General features: G+C 39.4%; 1 protein-coding gene across 8 annotated transcripts in view; it reads right to left on the reverse strand.

Annotated features, from left to right (window-relative positions):
- The window catches only part of ENOX1 (ecto-NOX disulfide-thiol exchanger 1), a 362,626-nt gene that overhangs the window by 223,789 nt on the left and 115,637 nt on the right, over nucleotides 1-23,200 (reverse strand). For all 8 annotated transcript variants that reach the window (XM_071550707.1, XM_071550726.1, XM_071550658.1 and 5 more), the window contains one exon: nucleotides 18,748-18,825. The gene's annotated coding sequence lies outside the window, so the exon portion shown is untranslated. The remainder of the gene's footprint in view (nucleotides 1-18,747; nucleotides 18,826-23,200) is intronic.

Here is a 23,200-nt window from a genome sequence, read left to right on the forward strand (position 1 = left end):
CACATGCTATGTCAGCACAAGTCCACTGCCTTCCATATAGGCTTATTAGCTCACCTGAGTCAGCATAACATTACAGACGATCTCGAATTTCCTGACCTTTTCATTGTGTGATAATGTTGACATAAACTTAAAGGAACTTTCATTTCTCTTTTTGAAAACCCTTTTTCTCTTTAGTTTGCAAGATCCTGAATCACAGGAAAAAGAAGAAGTTTTTCTCAATTTCCTAGAAGAAAGTGACACCAGAAGCCAGCCTGATGAATGCAAGGACATCTTCCATTATACCTAAAGGGAAGGACATTGCCCAGATTGCTGATATATTGCAAGTTTAGATTAATAAAACCAAAGCATTGCTTCATAAAACTAAAGCACAGCTTTTGTCTATAGTCTTCCTCTGAAACTTTTAATATAATTTTGAAAAGAGTTTCTCTTTTAAATAAATATTGGGATCATTTAGGCTGTTTTCAAAATCATCCAATGTCATCGGAGCTTCCTAATACCAATAAATTCTTGCCTGGGTTAAGTCTGTTTGGAGCACAGTAATTGTTTTGTCTCATTTTACAGAACTGGAGTAGATCAGGGTTAAATCACTTGCAAGGGAACACATGTCAGAACAATGAACTGAAAAATGCGACCAAATGCTGCTGAGCTCCACTAACTCCTGTTTACATGTTATCAGCATCTCTGCAAAACCCCTAAACATACATACTCCTAGAATAACAGTATTTAATGACTGGTGATCGTGTAGAAAGTGGGGACATAAATAAACCTCATTAGGGAAAGTTATGGTGAGAATCAGATGTGCATTGACTGCCGTGTTACCAGCCCAAAGTAAAGAAAACCCAAAGCATTTTGCTGTTTCACTGAGGAATCAACCACTTCAAATTGCTTTCATTTACTGGGGGGTGACGTTGTGTGTGGATCCTATCTTGCCCTGTAGACATTTCTTTGCTGAATTACATTCAGCAATGGTTGCTGTTTGCCACTATAACCAATGTAAGTGCCACCTTCCTGGTTGTTTCCTTTTAAAAAAGCATAATTTCATCACCTTCGTTTAATCTCATTTTTAAGAGGCTGACCTTAAATTCAGATCAACTCTAATATTAAGCACCTCTGGCAGAGATGTTTGTACTGTATTTCAAACAAAAGGAGGAACATACAAGCCAACAGAGTCAAAAGAGAGCTCAAGAGGATGTCCTCGCTTTGAAAATTTCATCCCTAATGTGCACTGATGCACTTTTATCTACAGTCATCTTTTTTAAGGGATCCAATCTTAAAAAGCCTTCCTCTTACAAACAGCCTGACAAGCTCATTGGAAAAGCCTCTGAATATAAAGACATCTTATGAGCTGAGGTTTGGAAGACAGGGTGTTTATATCTTATGAGCTCAGACTACAAGCACACAGATGCTGAGTACATCTGATTTATCTTAACACCTATGTCTATACTATCCAAACAACATGACCAGGTAAATGAAGTGATGAGACATCCACATATCAGCACATCCCAAACTCAGAATTTCTCCCTCAGGGGCCACTCCTGGGCAGCTTTGCACCAACATGAACAGGGCATCCTGTGAGTCAATGAACCATGTGAGCCCAGCTACAAGAAAGCAGCTCCACGTGGGAATGCTGAGTACCCTAACTGAGATTCACACTATCAGGGATTAGGGCCAATGAGCAATGCATTAAAGTCAGCACTGTCAGCACCACAGGCCAAATGTGCTCCATCCTGCCTAAAAGCCTTCATGGCTGCCTGAGTCCATTTAAAATAAGTTAGCAAAGCAAAACAACCACTTTTTCTTTTACAAGGAAAATGAAGTAATCTCTCCAGGTCAATTCCAAATGGCAGAGAACAATCTCATTTTACCCAAATGTGAGCAGCACCTCCAGACTTCCCTAAGGTTCTCTCCCCACTACTTACAGCATATAAAAAGGGCAATTGAACTGAAGGAGTTTATATTTTGGGCTTTTTTCAGCACTGTTTACAGAAAATAGCAGATGTCAGTTAATGATCTTTAGACATTAGATCATAAACCACATTCATTTCAGACACTGCAATCGGAGCGATTATTCATATAACATTAAGCAACATTCTCAGAACAAGCCCAGTATATTTCCTTATTGTTTCATTCAAACATTCCTTTTTGTTTCATTGAAATACAAAAACTTTTTATTTCCTATTTTTAAATTTACAGACTATTGGCAAGGGTCTTATCTTCCCATCATTCCCTCTTCTCAGCAAAGCAATATATAAGCACAGTGTCATTACAAACTGCAGTATTTCTTCAGCTTCACAACACACCAACACAAACTGGATGACATTTGTCTGCACTAAAACTCTGGATGAGCATTAAAACTGATTCTTACAAGTTCCTTCCTCACAGTTATACCGCACACTGGTCCCCTCAAGGGGAATACTCTGTTTTAAACTCTAGACATTGAATAACATTGTTTATTTGAAAGTGAAGATAGATGGGTTTGAGTCAGGTATACCGGGATTTGCAAATATTTTAGAAAATAAAGTAACTGCCTTTCTTTTCAAACACATAGAATCTGTGCATCTATATAAAGAACATACACACACACACACACACACACACACACACACAGAGGTATGAAGAGAGTAAGCCTTACATTCACTTACATGCACATATATATCTGTATAGGCCCAGCTATGTATACATATCTATAACTACTTACATACATATAATAACAATAAACAATATAAACAATATAGTTAAATATTGATAACAATATGTTAAACAATATAATACATATTAGCACACATACATAAAGTAAGATTCTCTTTCATAACATGAACTCAGATTCAGTTTTATGTAAATCTTTACTGGAAATATTAGCTAGGCCTCTGTATCTCAAGAACCACACTTTAAAAAATTAATTACAAAATATATGCCGAGAAATGTCTAGATACATGACAGATAATTAGTTTCATTTGAACACATGTAGTATATTAAATAAATTAATTCAATAAACATTGTGGCTCTCATCCTGCAAAAGCATATGTAAGTCCCAGGGAGTTCAGTTGTAATAACTAAAATTATTCATGGCAAAAGAGTTTGCAGATCAAGGCTATATATGCAATTTGGTTGTTACATTATGTTAATTTTGGATCTACTATTTCACCATAAAATCTGACAAGGCAGAATCATTTATGAGACATAAATACAGAGAACTGAATTATAGGGAGTCTTCTACATGCATAACATGATCAATTATTAATTAACATTCAGAGATGAAGATATGTAGCTAATGCAGATAATGTGGAGGATCAAAGGACATCACACAATGAACCAATGTGTTTTTAGGTAGAATCCCATTTATTGATACAATGCAAGCGGTTTATACAGGGTCAAAGCTACGTGCTAATTTGCTATAGTAATTTTCACACCATAAAGCAACATTTCTTATTGGTTATATTCCATATCTCACAAGTCCAGTGTTTTGATAAAAAAATCCTGATGGTTCCCAGGTGAATCTCAAGAGTCTTGTGAGAAACTTTCAAGAGTTCTTGTGTGAAAGTCTGGGGAGCTGCTGTGTGAACTCCTGGGGAGTGGTTTCTTCTATACCTCTCAGCAGCAGCTGTGCCTTTGTTTATTCTTTGCTAGTTGCTGCTTCAATCTCACACAGTCCATACAGTCTGGATAACTCACATGGCCATTTTCTGTAAGAGATTCCTCTACATGTAGCTGTCGAGAAATCTTTGAAGGGCAGCTGTGGACAACGTTGGTCGTGGGCTAGGATCCTTTCCATTCACTCTATATGGGCTGCAGTGATTTAAAGGCAGCACCCCAGAAACAGCCATGCCCTGAGTATCATCCATCCCCTTGCAGTTACTGCAAAGGGGATCCCCATTCCCTTGTCCTTCCATCTGTTACAGCCAGTTACTGTAGCTGGAACCATGCAAAGCCATGCATCACGTTGCCTTGTTTAAAGGAAGATATAATCTGACCCTCTGACTGCTGCTGTAAATCAGGTAGAGAATTACCTTTCCACTGATCAGATCCCGTGTTGATGTAGTTAGTAGAGCTCTGCTGGCATTAATGGAGCTGTAGAGTTCTACATCTGTGAGAGCCCCATCTTGTACATTCATATGAGACCTAGACCAGCAGCAACCTGGCACATCAGTCATGCAGGAGAGACTTCAGCTGATTTAGATAACCTACAAAATTGGGATTGAGTTGAGCGTGCTACCTAGGCCTTCTCAGCAACATCTTTTCTTCTTTGGGGACTTAGAAGAGGTAAATCCTCCCACATACCACATCAGTATGGGTTCCTCTCACTGAACTGTGAACACCTCTCTCCGAGCTACTCGCTCCCAGCTCCCTTCACTGATGACAGAGAGAAACACTTTTAGGGTGCAATGAATCTGATTTATTTTGCATATCTATTTAAGTCTGAGATGATTCCTGTCCTAGAAATGCCTACTTGTCTCTGCCAGCTATGCAGGGTGACTAGCTCACACGTGGGTGACAAAGTCACCTCACCTATTTGACAGCTTCATTAGCAATAGTGCTTACACTGAGCAAAATAAAACACAAGTACCAAAATGTTAACTAAAAACAAATATTGAACAGACTAATCCTTGCATATTTAGAGATGTAGATCTTAATGCAAGGCAATATTAATACTCTCCTACTCTGTGTTTTTTGGCCAGTCTTGGGGGTATGTGATTGCCCAGGAGGAAGTGACATTTCCGAACAGCAGCAAAACTTGCTTTGTGTCCTGTCTTCATCAGTTTTTACTAGAGGAAATTTTTTAAAAGATTACAAAAAACCCGATTTCTCATAATCTTCCCCCCACAGAAATTAGCTCCAACTGTGAAGCATAAAAATTAACACACCTCTACTAATGTGTTTTCACTAACTGTTATAACTTTGGAACACAAATCTACAGATGCCCCAACAGGGCAAAACAAGATAAAACAGGATGCCCTAACAAGACAAAACAGAGGAAACTTTTTCGTAATGCTGCATCCACAACCTTACATTGCCCATTGGAGAGACCAGTCCGCAGGTAATCAGGTCATGTCCATCCCCATCTAGCTTCATTGAGGTGAACTCTTAAAAGCCCAGTCCTATGTTTTCCATGGAGCTCTCCCCTATTCCCCTTCCGCGTTTGTGGTTAACATAGGAATAATGCATATTCCTAGGTGGTTTATATAAACTACAAAAGGAATCAACGCCAGATGGGTAACAAAATTGATGCCTTCACCATGACATTGCAAGCATTAACATTAGAAAGCTTTCATAAGAAAGAGAAGGTTAGACTAGATGACAGAGAATACTGTGGAAAATACCAGTGAAATGTAAGCATAAATGCCATTAATAAATCACAGGCCCAGCACAGAACTCCACATAGCAATTCCCAGAAAGACTGTCCTGATCGATAATAAACACATAGTTTCTCTGACTTTGCTAAATTGTTTCTGAACAGTATGGACCCAATCCCTAAATTCAAAGCACTGTCCAACAACTCTTTGTGCTTTGTAAAGTACACATTTGGACATGCTGAAATCTCTAATTAGTCTATAAATACTTGACTTTTACCCACTGCTTTGGTAAGTGTGATAATTGCTGGGGAAAGACCAAAGCATTTATGGTCAATCAGATGATGAGGAAAGGAATATAGCCCTTTCAGCGAGTAAAATGTAAGGCATTCTGTGGCAAGGCAGAAGCTATTAACAGGATCAATATTTCTCCTAGTACCTTAATAAATCATTATATCAAAGAACAGTTGCAGGATGAAGAAAGCCTCATTCTACCAACAAGGATGCTTCCAAATCAGCAAATAAAATATCATGTAAATTACAAAGACCTAATTGGTGTACAAAGGCAAATGCCAAGCATAGAATACAGCCCTCTGATTCTAGGCATGTAAGCATTTTGAATCATCAGTGAAGGAAGAAAAGCAGAAAGACAAAGAAACAGCTATGCTAAGAGCTCTCCGTGCATAATTTGCAAATTGGTAAATATGCATGAATCCACCACACCGTAGCTGACTGATGGCACCATGTTTGGTGTAGATATCATAATTGGCAGAAACAGAACAGCACCTGGAAAACACGATGGCCTTTGGCATCTTCATTATTGTACTCAAAAGGAAATCCCTTGCTGTTATTTGCATTGAGGCTCTTTTCTCCTCCTCCTCTCCTTAACTAGCTAAGAAAAAGCTAAGATTTGTAAACATTAGAATAAGGGAAAGGAAGAAATATTCTAATGGCTACTTTCAAGCAAGGGAACTTCTCTCAGCAGACATTGTACATCACTGCTTACCCAATATAGCTATCATCTCACATATCCATACAGCTGTCTCACTCTCATGATCCAGAGGAAAACTCCAAGCAGAGCTAGCTAGGAGTTTTGTCCAACAAGTGAATGGGGGAACATGACCATGTTCATGTCCCCCAGTAGGTAACTCGCCTTCTATACATATATGGCCGTGAGAAGAAGATACAGCATATAGCGTTGCAAACCTACATGTTGCTATGGAGCACACTAGTGCACAGCCTGTGAGCAAGCAGCCACCAGCACCTTTTTGGAAATTTCAACTCACAGCACTTTTGTTTTACAGTGTTACCTTTCAATCTAATAGAGAAATTATGAAACCTAGTGGGAAAAGAGTCACTAGAATAACAACCGCATGGGTTTCACCAGGAGAAAAATGTAATATACTGTTGTATAACTGAATAAACTGGGTTTATTCTTTTGTTCCAATACTCTGCATTTAACTCTTTATTGAAGAATTATTATAGAAAAGAAAATGCTTCTCAGTTGTTTAGTCACTATTTTTGATTCCTATCACACCTCTGAAAGCTTGTTCCTAATTTATTCAGAGGCAACAATTGTTGACTTTGTAAGGAAGACTCAGCTGTTGAAGGAATTTCATTGTGGAAGTCAAAGTGGGTTCTCTTTGGTTCTCCAGTTCATATTTCATAAGCTTCTAAGCTGATATTTTAGAAAATCAAGGGTCATGTGTCTGGAAAGCTGACACCTCAAGAAAGTAAATAATGCCAAAGAGGAGGGGAGAAGAAGCACCCTGTTGCTATATGACATCTCCTCTCCCCACTTCATGCCAGCAGAGACCTTACCCACCTGTCAAAATTCTCTAGAAAAGCAGTTTTGGCCATATGGCATTGACCTTACGGGGTACTGGACATATGCCTTTCCACCATACAACTGGCTCTTGAGTTAAATGCATACATAAAAATGCCCAAATGTGTCATGCTCTGAGCTCTCTATAAAGATGTATTTAGTTTCTCAAACTGTAGTTTATTCCAGAAAGTAAAATGGATCAGTCTCTCCAGAAGTTACATCTCAAATCAGTTTGTTGGCTGATCCTTCTGTTGTAGAAAACATATCAATCCTGCTTTACAGAGCATAATATGCAATTTTAGTAATAAGGAAACTGCTGTAGTTTGTATACTTAACTGCCTATAGGCATCCCAAGAGTTCTTCCTCTCTTCCTGGGGAGATTACATATTCAACTTATCTCATGCCTACTAACACATATCAATATAGTATCTCTGGTAGCATCCCAGGACTATTTTAAAAAGCAATTGGAAATACCCTTTCTGCCTGGATCCTAAGGTATTACTTTTTCCTTGGCATGTATCAGCTTTGTAGACTGTAAACCTTGAGGCAGGGACTATTCCTATTTGTTTATGTCCTTAGTGGCCTAAAGGCCACTAAGGACATAAACAGCTTTATTCATCAAATTATCAGCAGCAGAGGGGATCATTGTGAGCATGACCCAAACTTTTGCGATCATGTCCAGCAGGATCACAGGGGAAGGCTAATGAAGTCTGTGTGCCCTTTTAATTCTATTATCATAAACATCTTTTTTTTCCAGTACAGTAAAAAGATGCACTAATTTCAAACAAATAACCAAGAGCTATTGGGATTTTAGAAAATGGATTGAGCAAAGATCCAGGATTTTCTTATTCTAGTCAGCCCAAACAATTAATTAACAGCTTCCTTCTTTGTCATTAATTTTGTTGCCATAGTAGCCTCTGTAAGTGCTTTCTAACAAACCAGGAAGATTTATCTGCCACACTCCAAACTGATCAAAACCCAAATGATTTCACATTCATTTTTATTCCATAATGAAGGGTAAAGCACAGCGAATCATTACAACAGGGTTTTCTGAGAAGTATATGGTGTCAGTTATCTTAAAAAGCAATCTTAAAAACAGACCCAGAGATTAAAAAGGCAAGTGCCAGTTCTGTGCAAATGAAAATACTATCTCCACTAAGAAGTGACCAAAATTTACAAATAATACATAGAAATAAGTTTCTAGAATTTTTAACTCAAATTAAGCATATTTTACTTCAATAGAAATACTTCCATGCAGTTATTTTTTACTCCAAATTCACAAGTGGTGAGAAACCATAGAGAAAACATTGTAAGAGAATTTCCTAAATAATAGAGTTAATATTTGTTAGTTGAAACAGAGGAATTTTTCTTCTACTTTAGGCTGCTTGGATTGTAAAGAAAAGAGCAGCCCACAAGACAGAAAGCAGGGGGAGGAACAGACCTGCAAACTAAATGCAGACTAAGTTCTGGCCACCATCATGTGCTAGGGGTTTGGACATGTTTAGAGAACTACAGGCTGCAACCTGCAAATTGGATCAATATGTTTCCTGCCTGATAAATTTTAGGAAGGAAGATAACGGGTGCATTATTGGAAAAGATTGTTGTTGCCTTTCTTCTAGAGGACAAGGTGACAGATTCGCTTAAAGCAGTAACTGCTCTTTGCTTCTTCACAAAACAATGCTTTGAAAAAGGAGAGTCATTTCAAACCTTGTCCAGTCTATAACCTGTCTCAGCTGGAGTGGGGAGCAGAGAAGAGTTGGCAATGTAGTCAAATTATTCAGATTTCCTTGACTAAGAAGTTAGTAATAATCCCAGGGGTAAAATGCTCTAGTCACACCCATCAACTCTTTCCACCAAGGAAAACAAAACTAACAGGAAGGCAATGGGCCTTATGTTCCTCATTATATTAGTCATTTTCTACAGCCAAACCCAAGTGGCCTTGCATATTTTGTCATACTATTGATACCCAAAGTAATTAACTCAGCTACAGACTATAACACAGTTAAATCTTATTGAGATCAATTTTTTTTGCTCTTTATCTCAGTTATCGGAAGACATAAGGTGCACATTTTTGGTCATCTCCCTAACTGATCAATGAGTATGAACAGCAGAGTGTGGTGGAGATCATGCAGTCATGAAAGCTGCGATGTCACAAATATAAAATGACATCAAGAACATGCAGAATTCCCAATTTTCTAGTAAAAATGTTTCCATCAGTTTAAACATTCCCTTTTTTCATTGCTCAATTTCTCTCTTGGGACAGGTTCCTATAAGCTACCAAACTATGGAGATAAAACATGTTAAAATAAGGGGACTAAGGAGGAGGGATTTGCATCTGTGATAACAGCACTGCACTGAGGGATATAATGCTCCAGATGTTGGTGAGTAGCACAGGGCCTTGTTCCTGACCCATTCCGCCCTCCACCACAGTCCCCTCAGTTGCTTCAGTTCAAGCATTTCCCTGGCCATACGCAAAACCATACTAGGGTCATTAAAAAAATAATTTTAAAAAATGCTTCTTCTAACATGAACAATTTCTCAGATCCCATTTACAAAGAAATCTACTCAGTCTTTAAGCTCTGACGAAGGGAGGGCAACATCTGGTGATGAGTCTGGAAATGAGAGCTTGAAAGCAGTATGCTCCAAGATCAGATCTGTATAATGCTGTATCAAAATGATACAAAAATGCAGCCTAAGAGCAAAGAGCAACTCTGAGTTTCATTCACTGTGGTTATTTTTAACTGTACCTCTGCCTGTCCATCTATTACACCTTTACTGGCAGAGCAGGGGCAGTAGCAAATTTGAACTCACTTTTGAGCCAGAATAAAAGTTGGAGAGAAGTCACAAGAGGTAATTTCATTACTGGAAATTTAATGAAAAACAGCAGCTGTATGGCAAAGGAACACACAACTTGCTGCCTAGGGAGCGGGAGGGAGGCAGAACAACCCGCGTGTGCTTTGCCTGGGAGCAGCTGATGGGCAGGTGTGGGCAGACCTGCCAGCTGGCACATTGTGCTTCACAGCACAGGCTGCCCCTCGCCTGCAGGAACCTGAGGGAGAGCCAGGAATCTGAGGTGCAAGTTTTAAGGGCCAGGGGGCATTAATCCATTACAAGAGGCTGCCCTGCTCACACAGCAGTTTGTTTCCAGGGATCTGTGGTGCTTTAAGGTTGGGCAAAGTATTCTATAGTATGTGCCTGCATTGGTGATGACACCAGCCTGCTGGACTCACACTGAATGAACTGAGAATTGTTCTGCTCTGGGTCAGAGACAACTGGAAGCCAGATAAACTCACTAGTACTGCTGAGGCCAAGGTAACAGCACTGAGTCAGAGCTAATGAACACTGCCAATCATGGCAATTTATTAGCTTGTACTCAGCATCATGCTAAGTATGCTACACAGCTTCTGATTGGCTTGGAAAATGGACAGAGGGAACTCCTCTGCTGCCTAGAGATAAGTCCTTAGCTGTAGGTCTATGGACTCTCACTGAGCACTTGAATCATGGCAAACTGAAGTATAAACTAAGGATTCCAACTTTTGGAGAAATTCTGCAGAAGGGAATACAAATGGAGAACCAAGGGAGTGAGGAAAAGTCTCTGCACCAAGGTCATAGGCTGCTAAGTTACAGCTCTCTGATTTAGGCTCCACAGTCTTAAGCACATCATGCATTCAGTGGTAAGACTGTCAGTAGTCCAGTGAATCCTCAGCAGATGCAGTGAAACATCTTCAAAGAAACAAAATGCTGTCATGAAGGACATTCGTGTAGACTTGTGGCGATTTTTACAACTTAAAGACCTTAAGTATGTTGCATTCATCTTTTAAACACTGACTTTTTCTGAAAGCTTGTCCTGTGGCACTGCAAGCTTCCTGCTGACTTTATGGCTCTTGACAAACATTCCAACAGAAATCCCAACTCTCACTTCACCCTACAGAGCCATGGAGGTGGAAAAATCAAAGATGCATTAATGGTGGAAGGATTGCAGGAGTGACCATTATAAAATCTGGCATCAAAGACCTCTAGCATTAAAAGAGAATGCTCCTGGAAAGATTATAGAAAGATCAGAGACACAAAATTCTTCATGCTCCAGAAAAAGAGAACAACCAGCCTTCCCTGTATATCTACACTTCATCGGGAACAGATAGTGCATTTGGTTGATCTCACTCATGTGTGACAGACACGAGAACCTGACAAGAGCTGGTCTGCAGAACTTTGGCCAGGATTTCAGAAATGTTGCTGAATAGCTCACACCCCCTCCTCACCAAAAAAAAAAAAACCCCAAACAGCAAAAGAGGAGGAATACTGGACAAATATATGAAAGCTTGTTACAAAGTAAGCTGTCTTTAACCTGTTACTCTGTAATAATCTTCTTTCCCTTCTCCCCTCCTTTCTTTGTCACCTCAAAAGAATAAAAAAGCTGCGTGAAGAGACAATAAAAAACGTAAGAACACTCAGGATATTTTCATGGAATGATAGAAATACATAACATTGCTATTAACTACAAAGGAAAGTGGTGGCCCTAAAACATTAAAAGGACAGGATTATGAAGAAATTAGGTCTTCTCTAAGCAAAACATTCTGGTATCAGTTTTACAAGCAGGGTACACATTTCAGACTCAACCCTCTCTTGGATTTAATATATGACCTTTGCTTTCAGGATCAATTATCCCTCTGAAAAGTTGTCCTTTATTTTCTTTGGTACTGGTTCTTGTTTCAATTAGATCAAATCAGGTTTACACTGAGACTGTAAGTATATCTATGTGCTACCTGTCAAGTGCTGTTGTAACCATCTTCAGCTGCTCTTGCAAGTCTAGTGCCTCTGTGAAATCTTGTATTATGAAAATTGTACTCTGTCTTTCAAAGTCCTTCCTCTAGTTTGTGTAACATTTCCATACACTTTTGATGGAGGCTGTAAAGGTAGATTACAGAGAACACATAACTTAAAATTTTTCAACTGTCTGGATCTTAGGAATTTCATCTTAGAATACATAGAACAGTGACTGAGAAAATCTTAGAGCTGTTGGCAATTAACTTTGAGAGGTGAGGTCAGAAACAGTCAACTCACTTAATGGGTAAAAACCAAGTAGGATTAGTTTTACTATGAAGGACCTGCAGTAGATCAGAAGCTCCAACAGAATCACTGTCATGTATATTTGAGTATCAGATTGGAAATATAAAGGAGAATGTTCTCTACAAGACACAAGGGAATTAATCTTTTTTGCTTCATTTTGGAAAGACTTCAACCACAACCTTAGTTGAAGTGTTGGATGCCACATCTTAAGGAGGATGTGGCCAGCTGAGTACTCTACAAAACATGACCAAAAAATGAAAGAATAATTTGTTGATTAATGCAAAGAAGACAAAACTGGATGAAACATGACAAAAGACCCTGAACATATCAAATATGGTTGCAAGGAAAAAGGCAATAACCTATTCCGGTTCATTGCAGGTAGTACAGAAGTAGCTTGCATATTAATAAAAGAAAAAGAGCATTTTTCTTATGGTAAGGAAAATTAGGCATTTGAATGAATTGCCCAGAGAACCTCCATCAGTGGAGGCCCTCAGAAACGGATCAGCCACAGCTCTGATGGGAAGAGTGTCTGTACAGCTGAAGTAGCTGCAGGGCCCTCAAGCTACTTCTTAATTTCCTAGGACAATTTTAGGGAAAAAACCTGTGGCTACTTAGCGGCAGAACAATTTTTTTTAGTTCAAGGATATTTTGGGCAACAGCATGTATTACCTTCTCCTTGGTTAATTTTTAATAGTGTTCTCAAAGCTCAAAGTTAATGAGTAGCTTGACCCAAGATATTCTTTCATCTTTCTACTTTAATTTTTGCTCTGAGCAAATGGCCTGGCCAAGCTTTCCTCAGATTCTTAGAATGCCTCTTGAACACAATATTCAGTGGTCTTTTGGGTTTTTTCCTGAATGCAGGATCAATGACTTTAAGTAGGAACACACTCTTTCCTGAACGGTTGCCTATAGCCATTTTTGAATCATTTCTTCTGTAGAGTCAACCAATCATATTGAAGTTGATGTGGTTTCCTTTAAGTTTGCTTTTTGGTTTTGGTTGGTTTTTTCCACTTGTGGCATCTAGTAGTTACTTCCTTTTTATTTCCCTTTTCTGAAATGGTAATTGACCCCAGAAACCTCAGTCATTCTGGAGCAGTATATCTTGGAACTCTCTATCCCAAAAGTGCTATCTATGTGTGTCCATGTGGCACTTAGGGACATGGTTTAGTGGCAAACTTGGCAGTGCTAGATTAACGGTTGGACTTGATGATCTTAAAGGTCTTTTTCAACCTAAAAGATTCTAAGATTCTATGATTTGCTATGATGTTCACTAATCCAAAAAAATCCATTAATGTTTATTATTTGAACAGATAAACTTTCTTCATATTTTACCTAAAAAGCAGGAGAGAAAGGACATGAACCTGCCAATACTGTGCTGAGCTGTGGTGAACAAAAATAAAGGATTGGTTTTTAACTGTTCATTTTGGTTGTTGCTTGGCCATCTGAACAGTCCTTGTTTTTTAAGCACTATCTCTTCAAATTTCACTGCTGTTTCTGGAGACTTGGACAGTAGTGGTGACAGTGGGTTCTCCTCTTAACTGGAAAAGATGTTTTAACTGCCTTTCAGGATTGAAATCAATTCGTATCATTCTGTATAGGGCAACAAACTTTTACTGGAGCTGTGCTTTATGACTTCTATCTTGCTGTGACACCTGCTTTGGTCAAGGGGATTACTCCTCCTGGAAGGTGTCAATACTGATGATGTTCATCTGAGCAGCTGCCCTCCCTCTTCTATTATTATTATGCATGATGTGTGACTGATTCCTCTGAGGGCCTCAGGCATAGAAAACTTAACAGTTCTTTGCTGTCCTTCTTTTAAAGAGATCTCAATGGACAATTATTGTTTCTGAAATGTGCTATGGCCACCATTTCACCTCATCTATTGTTCAGATATCACTGTGCAGCCAGAATGTGGACAATGAAAAGGTGGAAGATGTGTCATTATCCATATGCTGAGAGCTATCAGTTGCACACTTAGTGCTTCTCCAACAATGTCATTCATTACCTACTATCATACTGAAAGGGTTTAACAGACGGAACAGGGAAAAGACACTAGCAGTGACACCACCTAGACAAAGCTGAGGCACAGTATGGATTGGGGTCATTTTAATTTGATGGTGTAGCTCCATAACTAATTACTGAGTTTTTAAATTCTGGTTTTATTTTACCTAATTTGTATCCATCTGAAAGTCATATTGACTATATTCAGCTTTTTAATGCTGGTACTTGTGCCAAGAAGTTAGCAATACATGGAAGGATGCAGGTAAATGGGAGGAAGACAGGAAAAAAGGTGTTAGGAATGGGATGTGTAAGACCTGCAAATGCTTATTCTGAAAAACGAATAAACAAATTTAATCAGTTACAACGTAAAGTCATTTTTCCTTTTAGTATTTGACAGATTATCATGAAGAAAGCTGTGTTCAGTGGTGTATGGATTCATATGGAGCAAATAGAGTATATCCAATTTAAGCCTTTCCTAATATCCTATTTAAACCTTCTCTGGTGCACCTTGAGGCTTTTTCCTCTCACCCTACTGCTAGTTACATGGGAGAAGAGACTAACTCTTATTTTGCTTCAGCCTTCTTTCAGGTAGATGTAGAGAGCAGTAAGATCTCCCTGTGCCTCCCTTTCTCCAGACTAAACACCCCCAGCTCCCACAGTTTCTCCTCCTAAGACTTGTGCTTAAGTTCTTGCACCAGCTTTGTTGTGTTTATATTAGCTTGTACACACAACTCATGATTTGGATACAACAGTCTTTATAAAATCACAGTCTGGCTTCAATTTCTGTTCTTATAAATACAACTGTCCCTCCATGGCAACTTTGTGAGATTTACTTCTCCCACCCTCTCATTTTATTCTCACGTATTTCCTTCAAGTATCTAGCTTACAGATTTTCTCTAGCTACCCAACTATTTGGTTTCACCTTTTCAGTAATTCAAATATATGCATCAAATGCACACATGGAACATTTCCAGGTATCAAGATCCCTTTTTTTTTTTCTTCCTTCTTGTAGCCAGGTAATTTACACATAAAGTACACAACAATAACAGACTCCTCTGTGGTTCTGGTTTGTGCATCAGCTCCCCTTGCTTCCACTTTGCAGCCCACCATGAAGACTCTGATGAAACAGCTGAGCCTTGAGCAAAGCCTGATGGCACTGAGGGTTTGGCCTTTCTGGCAGCATGGCTTTAAGGCAGGCATGTGTATCTAATGCAGCGGCAGCAGGTCCACGTGCAGTGCTGGTACAGAGATCAAAGGTATGATTGGAAAAGAGTCCTCCCTAGGCTCTTCCCTTCCTTTCTCCTTCTCCCTCCCATGTTTTTTGAAAGATTGGTATTTGCCAGTTGTGATTTCTTCACTGAAGAAGTAGCAAGACAATGGAGCAGTTCTGCCTCCACCAAACTCCCCCAAGAGTCAGCCCAGGCTGGACCATGTGCCCGTGAGGTTGGAACAGGAGGACAGAGCAGAGGAGCCCAGCCCCAGGAGTCAGAGGCTTCCCATCCCATGTGGTGGCCAGGAACTGTTTTCACCATTTTTGTTTTTCCCTGCTCCCCATAAAACCAAGACACTTAACCATAGGAATGCCAAGGGCAAAGGTCTGAGGACACCCCAAGAGGCATTTAGTGACCCCAACAGAAAAGCTTAAGAAACTTCAAAAAAGCAAGAATAAGTAATAAAGATGTCAGGGGAAAAGAGGCTTCTCTGCAGAATGGGTTGAGGGTTCATAGGCAGGAAATAAAAGAGATTAAAAAAACAAGAATTGTTGAAGAGGAAGAGATACTTATGAAGAAAATACACAAAATTTGCAGTGAAAGACATGAGAACATGGGATAAATGGAAAAAGCTGACCTAGCTTAAAGTAATTATTTAGCTAGATCACTATCCTGTTTTCCTTCAATGTCAATATCAGATGCTGCAAAGAAGTGGTACAAGAGATACCTACACAGCTGCAGAAGAAGCTTCACCCAAACCCCAGGCTGAGGATCGGTGAGCTCAACCTCCCATCAGAAAACTGCTCTGTAACTGCTTTATAAATGTGTAATAGGAAAAATACATTTGTAATGGCATTCCTATTGATGTAAATACCTATTTCTTGCAATCCTTTTTGATAATGCCTCAGGACAATACTTTCCAAGGGGAAGTTACACCTTCTATCTTCTTTTCTGTAGAACGGTCTTGACTTTTAACTCAGTTGGCTTTCCTTTGCTTCAGCATGATAATAAAGGTGCAAAACACCCATACCCAAACAACTTCATGCCACTTACTACATGTACATCTATTATGACATATATCAAATTAATATAATATTTCTTTTCTTTTTAAACAAAACAATACTAATTTGCATGCACATCACAATTCTTCAGGAATATGAACAAGGACATTTTTTAAAATGTGTTCTAGACAAATAATGCTTAAGCTTTCTCCACATAGCAGCTGTTGACTGCATTTGTATCGAATTATTAAAACACAGGCACAACTACACTTTGCTTTGGCAATGTCAGCAGTAACTCTTGGAAGTCTTAGGTGAGCTGTGATTCAAAAAACACTCACAGACAGGTCTGGAAAGGAAGATTTTCTAAAGCTGCTGTTGCTGCTAGTAAGGGATTTACAACCCAAATGCCCATACTGCAACTAGTTTTCTCCCTTTATCCTAAATATCTATCAGTGCTTGCACTTCTTTCTCTCCACCCTCTGCTAAAGAAAACCACAAATTTTGCCCTAAGGGATATCATCATTAAAGAAAGAAACAGTGCAGTCAAAGCCTTAGGATGACACAGATCATTCAACAGTTGTTCAATTACACTAAAAAGCTACTTATTTTTGAACACAGAGCTTTCACTCAACACAGGCCCAAGGCATCACTATCAGATTTATCTCTGCAGTATCTCAAACAGTCTGAGGTAGGGCTGTTGCTCATTACAGGAGCTGTAGCTTTGTGTGAGGTTTACATCTAGTTCAAAGAGTTTCTAAAGTGTCTTGGAGCTGTGTTGGCTTTAAAAGGTATTACCAAATTATAATAATTTCCAATAACAAATTAAAAGTTGTTTTAGATACATCTTATCCCCTAAATCCACCTGATTTTGGTTTTGTTTACAGTTTATAGGCCACTTTCCTTGTAGAATTCCTACAGGCTAATAGAACAGTATGTGTCTACAGAGCCAACAACAAAAGCAGTAACACCCAAAGTACTCCAAGGTAAACTAAGCAAGTGAATGAACATATTCCAAAATGAACATTTTTGAAAATTAATATTTAGGACTGCATTCAACTCCCACAGACCCTGAGTGTAACCAATAGCTGGGTATGACCATCCAGATTGAAAAGTTGATTCTCACAGGTTTTTCAGAGATTTCTATAAAAGTGTTGTTCAGTACTACCTTTGAAAGCAGTAAGAAATCAAATTTTTCTCTGTTACACAGCTGAATCAAAAAACATATTGAAATGCAGGGGAGTATTTTCTACCCTCTAAATCAGAGTGATCGTGGGCCACAGTGCTTATAACACTATCATTCCAGCTGACAAGGACATAGCATTAGCTACAGGCTCCTCATTGCTCCTTGCCATGCTGTCAAGGAGTTGAACCATTATTATTCTGCTTTTATTATTTCTTTCTTAAATATAAACTGGGGTTTTTTTTACTTTTCTTAAACTTTCCATGAACCTGAGCTCCTCCTAACCCAAAAGCCTCAGTAATTCTGCTGACCCTTTGCTAAGTGTGCTTCTCAAAGCCTCCACAGCTCTAACTGCAGGTCAGCTGCTCACATATTAGCAACCTGGGTGGGAGCAATCGATTGCAGGGCCTTTTAGGATAATGCAGTTTCAAAACACACTGACAAGAGTGTGTGACAGTGACAAGAAAATGACGTACAGGCCCAATTCCTTTCTGCAGTTCAACTCTATAAACTGCAATAATTCACTTCAAAGCAAAGACAAATGGGTTACTCTACATCTACACAACTGTAACAGAAGAGAGTTACGTCCTGAGCATATTGCAAGAAACAAATATAATTTTTCACAACACTTTCTCCAGAATATAATTTAATTTGCTTTGCATGCATTCAAGATAAAAAAGATAACAAGTTAGCACAGGAGTCTACATGCTGAAAAGATGTCCTGGTTCCATCCAGGACAGGGTTAATTTTTGCAGTAGTCAGGAGAGGGTATGGCTAGGACCCAGAGGTTATTCTGTAACACCTCACATCATTTTCCAGGGATGGGGGAAAGGCTCACTTCAGTGTCAGGGTGGCATGGCAGAAGGAGCATTTTTGTATTTTGGGGGGTTTCTGAAGAGTGAGCAATAATGTTTCTTTTTCTCGTACACTTTTTTATTAGTTTCGTTGCTGTTACTGATCGATTTCTTATCTTGTTGCTGTTTCCAGTAAATTTTTCTTATCTCAACCTTTTGAGCTTCCAATTCTCCTCTCCAGCCCCTCACAGGGGAGGGAAAGAGGAAAGGGGAGTGAGTGAGCGGCACATGGTTTGGAGTGGTTTCAGTGGCAACACTAAATTGGAGACCACCATTCCTAAACCACAACAAAAAGCCAGAATGCAGTACAGTTTACAGACCTGTATGCAGGAAGGTAACTTCTCAGTCGACCCATCACAATATTTCCAAAGAAACATTACAAATTCTCATGGCCAATCCTGCAAGAAGTGGAAAGATAGTTAAAACTAGACAGTTTCCAAAGGAAAAGCAAATAAGATCAGCTGTTTCCTTGGATACACAGTGCTAAGTGTCAGTGTAGATTTGGTTTAGAGGATGTTCAATATTGTAAACCACAGAAGCAGCTAGATTATAACAATTACTTAAATACAGACAAGTCCAAGTTAAATAAAATACAAAGTGGTAAGTTGTTTTTAATGACAAGTTATTGAAGACCATCAGGGTAAAAATGTAATGAATATGTGGGAATTGATCAGAAAGAAAAGTAAAAAGAGAAAATACTGCACCAATTTATATTCCCTTTCAACCGTCTGTAATACAGACTTAAAGTGCATTTTCAAACATATAGCATATCGAAGAAGCAGACATTTATTTCTAGCCATGGCACTTCTAGAGTTTTGGTAAATGAAACAAGAAGTAGTCTAGTGGAACTGTCATGTGTGAAAAAGCATGTGCTGATGGGTTCTGCCCAACATCACTAAACAATTGTTTTTTCCTTTAAATAAAGGAAGGAATTTCAGCAGTAAGCAAATGCCTAACATCATGCATGAATTCTTCAACAGAGTCAAAGAAAACCTGTCTTTTCACACCTCCTGCATGTGCTATTCCAGATCAAAATGTAAGTCATATTCCCTGAGATCTATCAGTTGCTGAGTTCGAACATGCCAAGCATGATACCATCATACAAAAGGGATGATGATACACAGGACACTAAAGATTTCTGCTCTAATCCACTCTGAAATCCACACCTGTTGTTGTAAGGATAATTATCTGGGTATCCCTGAGGCCAATTTTTGCAGTTCTCATATAAAAATCACCTCTTGCGCAAGACATGAAATTTAAAATCATCCCCTTCATGGATATCATTGAGTCACTCCATTACCTCTGGGACAGATATAAATTATGTATTCTTTGATTCTATTTAAAATTTTAGATGCACAAGGGGACAGAGAAACATGTAAATGGTACTGAAAATATAAAGCATTCAAGAAAGAAACAATAACTTGTATGGTATTATCTGCTACAGTGCTCCAAAGGCTCCCTGCCTGGTCAAGAAAAGCACTGAAACGTAACAGCAGGTCTCCATGCTAATGGCTGCTAGTGACAAGGACTCATTGAATGTCACTGCTTCACATACTGTGTACTGTTCATTTTTCTTATCTATGTGACCTCTCCTTTGAAATGACTGATGAAACTCCCCTGAATTAGCATCTCCGCTTCTGGGCATTTGCCAGCAAGAAGGCATTTAGCAACATTGCTAATGAATACATAAGTAAAGCAAGGGAAAGAAAAATCATAATCTTAACAAAAAACAGTCATTATGTCTGTTGAAGAATACTCAGTGTGTACTGCAGAAGGGCTGCTTCTCTGAAGGCTCCTTGTTAGGTTATTTTTTACCTTTATGCCCTTTAAGAGTAGTGCCTTGACACAATACATGCATTCACATTTCAGACTTGGTTAACATTTTCTTAATTGGTGTGAATAAAAAGAAATAGCTGTTACTGCAAGAAAAAAAGAAATGTCTCTGTTCTGATGCCCTGCTGCTATGATGACCTATTTCACACGAGCATCTGTTCCCTTCTCATGAACCACTCCAGATGTAAGCTGGCAAAACAGCACTGCAAGTATGTTACCCAGACGTCCACTGAGTGCTGCAGATGTTTTCTTCCATGCTTCACATTTAATGTGTGCCTGATTAATTTTTTCATTATTATTTCAGCTGCTTGGCCCACAGATTTTCCTATGAAGTTCGCAGAATCCAGACTCTAATCTGCATCCATAAGGAGCAGCTCCCTTTGTGTGAACAGGTTCATTAATGTCTATAATAACCAGACAACAGAGCCTGGGTATGAACTGCCAAAAGAAATGCAAACTTCAGTGATCTATTATGCCTTAATAATATTTGCCTGAGGATTTAACACAATGTTCATTTCAAGTTCAAAATTACAGATATTTGTAATATTCAGATGCATCTGTCTGACCAAAAATATTATGCCCAATCTCTGCCTCAAGCCCTTGACCTGAATGAGGTTAGTGACAGGGATATGAATGACTTGAGCGGAAAATGAAACACAAAAGTAGTTTTATCGTGAAGTACAATATTTCTTCTGTCACTTAACCATTTTTTTTCTCTCAAAATTACAGGGCAGACTGCAAATCTCCAAGTCTAGCAGCCACTACGACAGCCTAAGTGCCATTTAAAAGAATAATAATTTATGAGGCGCCTTGGTAGAATAGCAAAGGTCACAGAGAAGACTCTCCAGGGAGGACAGAATGACAAAGGTTACAGAGATGACTAAAGACTCGCCTACAGAAAGGGATTTGCTTGCAAGGAAGATGTTTTCTTGCAACAGCTTCATCCTACCTAACACACAGTCACCTTACCCAGATGAACAGTTTGCCTTTAAGTTAGCTAGAAGGCATTACTTACAAAATACACTTCTGAAATTTGTGGCTTAGCAGCTTGGCCTTGCACCCAGGGCCCACTGAGGTGCTGGTAGATGGAAGACACTTGGCCAGTCCCATGGGGCACAAGGGGATGCCTAGTGACTGATTTGATCCCACCTGGGACATCAAGCTTGACAAATCTCTGAAGTCTTTGAAAGCCAGTCCCCACATAAATGCTGTCAGTACCATTTGCAGACCTCTGACAGACCACCACAGACTGGTGCAGTTTCTCTTAGAAGCAATGGGAAGCGTTGGCAGATGAAGAGCATAAGACACACAATGGACACATTGCTCCCAGGCAGTTGTAAATTTGTGCTCCAGCCATCACACTACAAAGCAGTTTGGACAGCTTTTTCTTTACACAGCTACAGCATTTCCCTCCTTCAGCTGCTTCAAGTACAGGAAAAAAAAAAAAGGATGAAGACAAGTAGGAACAACTCTTTTTGGCACAGCTCCACTCTCTGCAGCATCATATCTGGGCTCATAAAATACACATTAAGTGGTGGGAGAAGCTGGCACTGCAAAGCTGGGGGTAACCAGTGGTATCTGTAGAACATCAGAATGATAAAGAATAGCTTAACCTGAAGCCAACATGCAACACAAACACAACTCTTATCTCTTCAGAAATGTGTGGCCATAAACATTTTGAAAACTGACAGTTTCCAACTATTCACAGTCAGTTGTGGGAAGTTTCTGCAGCCAGATCAATTCTAGCACTTGTGGAGGGGCTTGGCACAGCTCTGAAGGGTACAGTTGTAGTATGTACTGGTAAACAAGAGGTTACTGAGTGTTTTGAGCATAAATGATCGTGTTTAATTGCTGTAGGGTAACTGCTAGAGCCCATCTTCCTTGTATTTAACATCCAAGTCAGTCCTCCCAGTTCATAAAGAGGTATGTGAGAACTGTGTAATAATTTAGGTACATGATCCAAGCAATATTTGGAGATTCTTATCTATTTTCTGTACGAAAATAGGGCAATTTTCTGAAGGGGACAAATGCCACAGACATTCATACTATCTTCATGCCCTTGCTCCAGTAATCCCTGGCCCATCACAACAGCTGATGAAGCCTTTGGCTGGCTGTTCAGATCACAGAACATTTTTACGGACCCATAACTGCATGCTGATGACAGCAGAGTGTGCCTTTGGGAAAGGGAAGAGCATAAGGCAAGTGGTAGGCAGGATGCAGCTGAGCAAGACTCCAAGTGTAACAGCATCTTTTATTCTGCACATCACCTGCAGGAAGGAGGGACTATCATAGAAATGTTGCAAAGACAACAATAACTCAGGAAATGCCCACTCCTGAGTGACAAATCCACCCACCATGCTGCCAGCAGCCCTCTTGAACCTGCCCAAGAAAGGGAACCGGCATTTTTCAACACATGCTTTGCCCAACTCCTACAGCCACTTTCTCCAGCACAGCAGCCTGCCCTTGGTGCCAAGCCTTGGTGGGATCTGCGTGTGGGGTTTTATACTCTCCTGTGTTGGTTTTGTATGCTTCGTCTTCCTTTATTAATTTTAAACAGAATGGGGGAGATGTTAATTCACCACTGGGGATATGTCACTGTTTGCTCAACATGCTCTATATACCTTTATTAATTTTGTATTGAATAGTGGATGCAATTTCACTCTAGGGGGAAATCAGGGATAGCAAAAGGTCTTTCCCACAGCAGGACAGCAATGGGAAGGGGAGGTTATTTCTTCGTGGGTTTATTTTGAGTGATTTATATGCATTCATGAGTATCTAAAGCTGAAGAATTTGAGCTTTCATGAACAGGCAGTTTCAGGGCCATGACCCACTGGTCTAAAAAGGCTGATTATCTTAATGTAGCATTTGTTACTCAAGTCTTACAGCTTACAGTATACTTTAAAAGCAGCAGATTATGCCTTTTTATAGTGCAAGATCAGT

This window comes from Pithys albifrons, chromosome 1, assembly GCF_047495875.1.
Source record: "Pithys albifrons albifrons isolate INPA30051 chromosome 1, PitAlb_v1, whole genome shotgun sequence".
NCBI classification, from domain to species: Eukaryota; Metazoa; Chordata; class Aves; order Passeriformes; family Thamnophilidae; genus Pithys; species Pithys albifrons.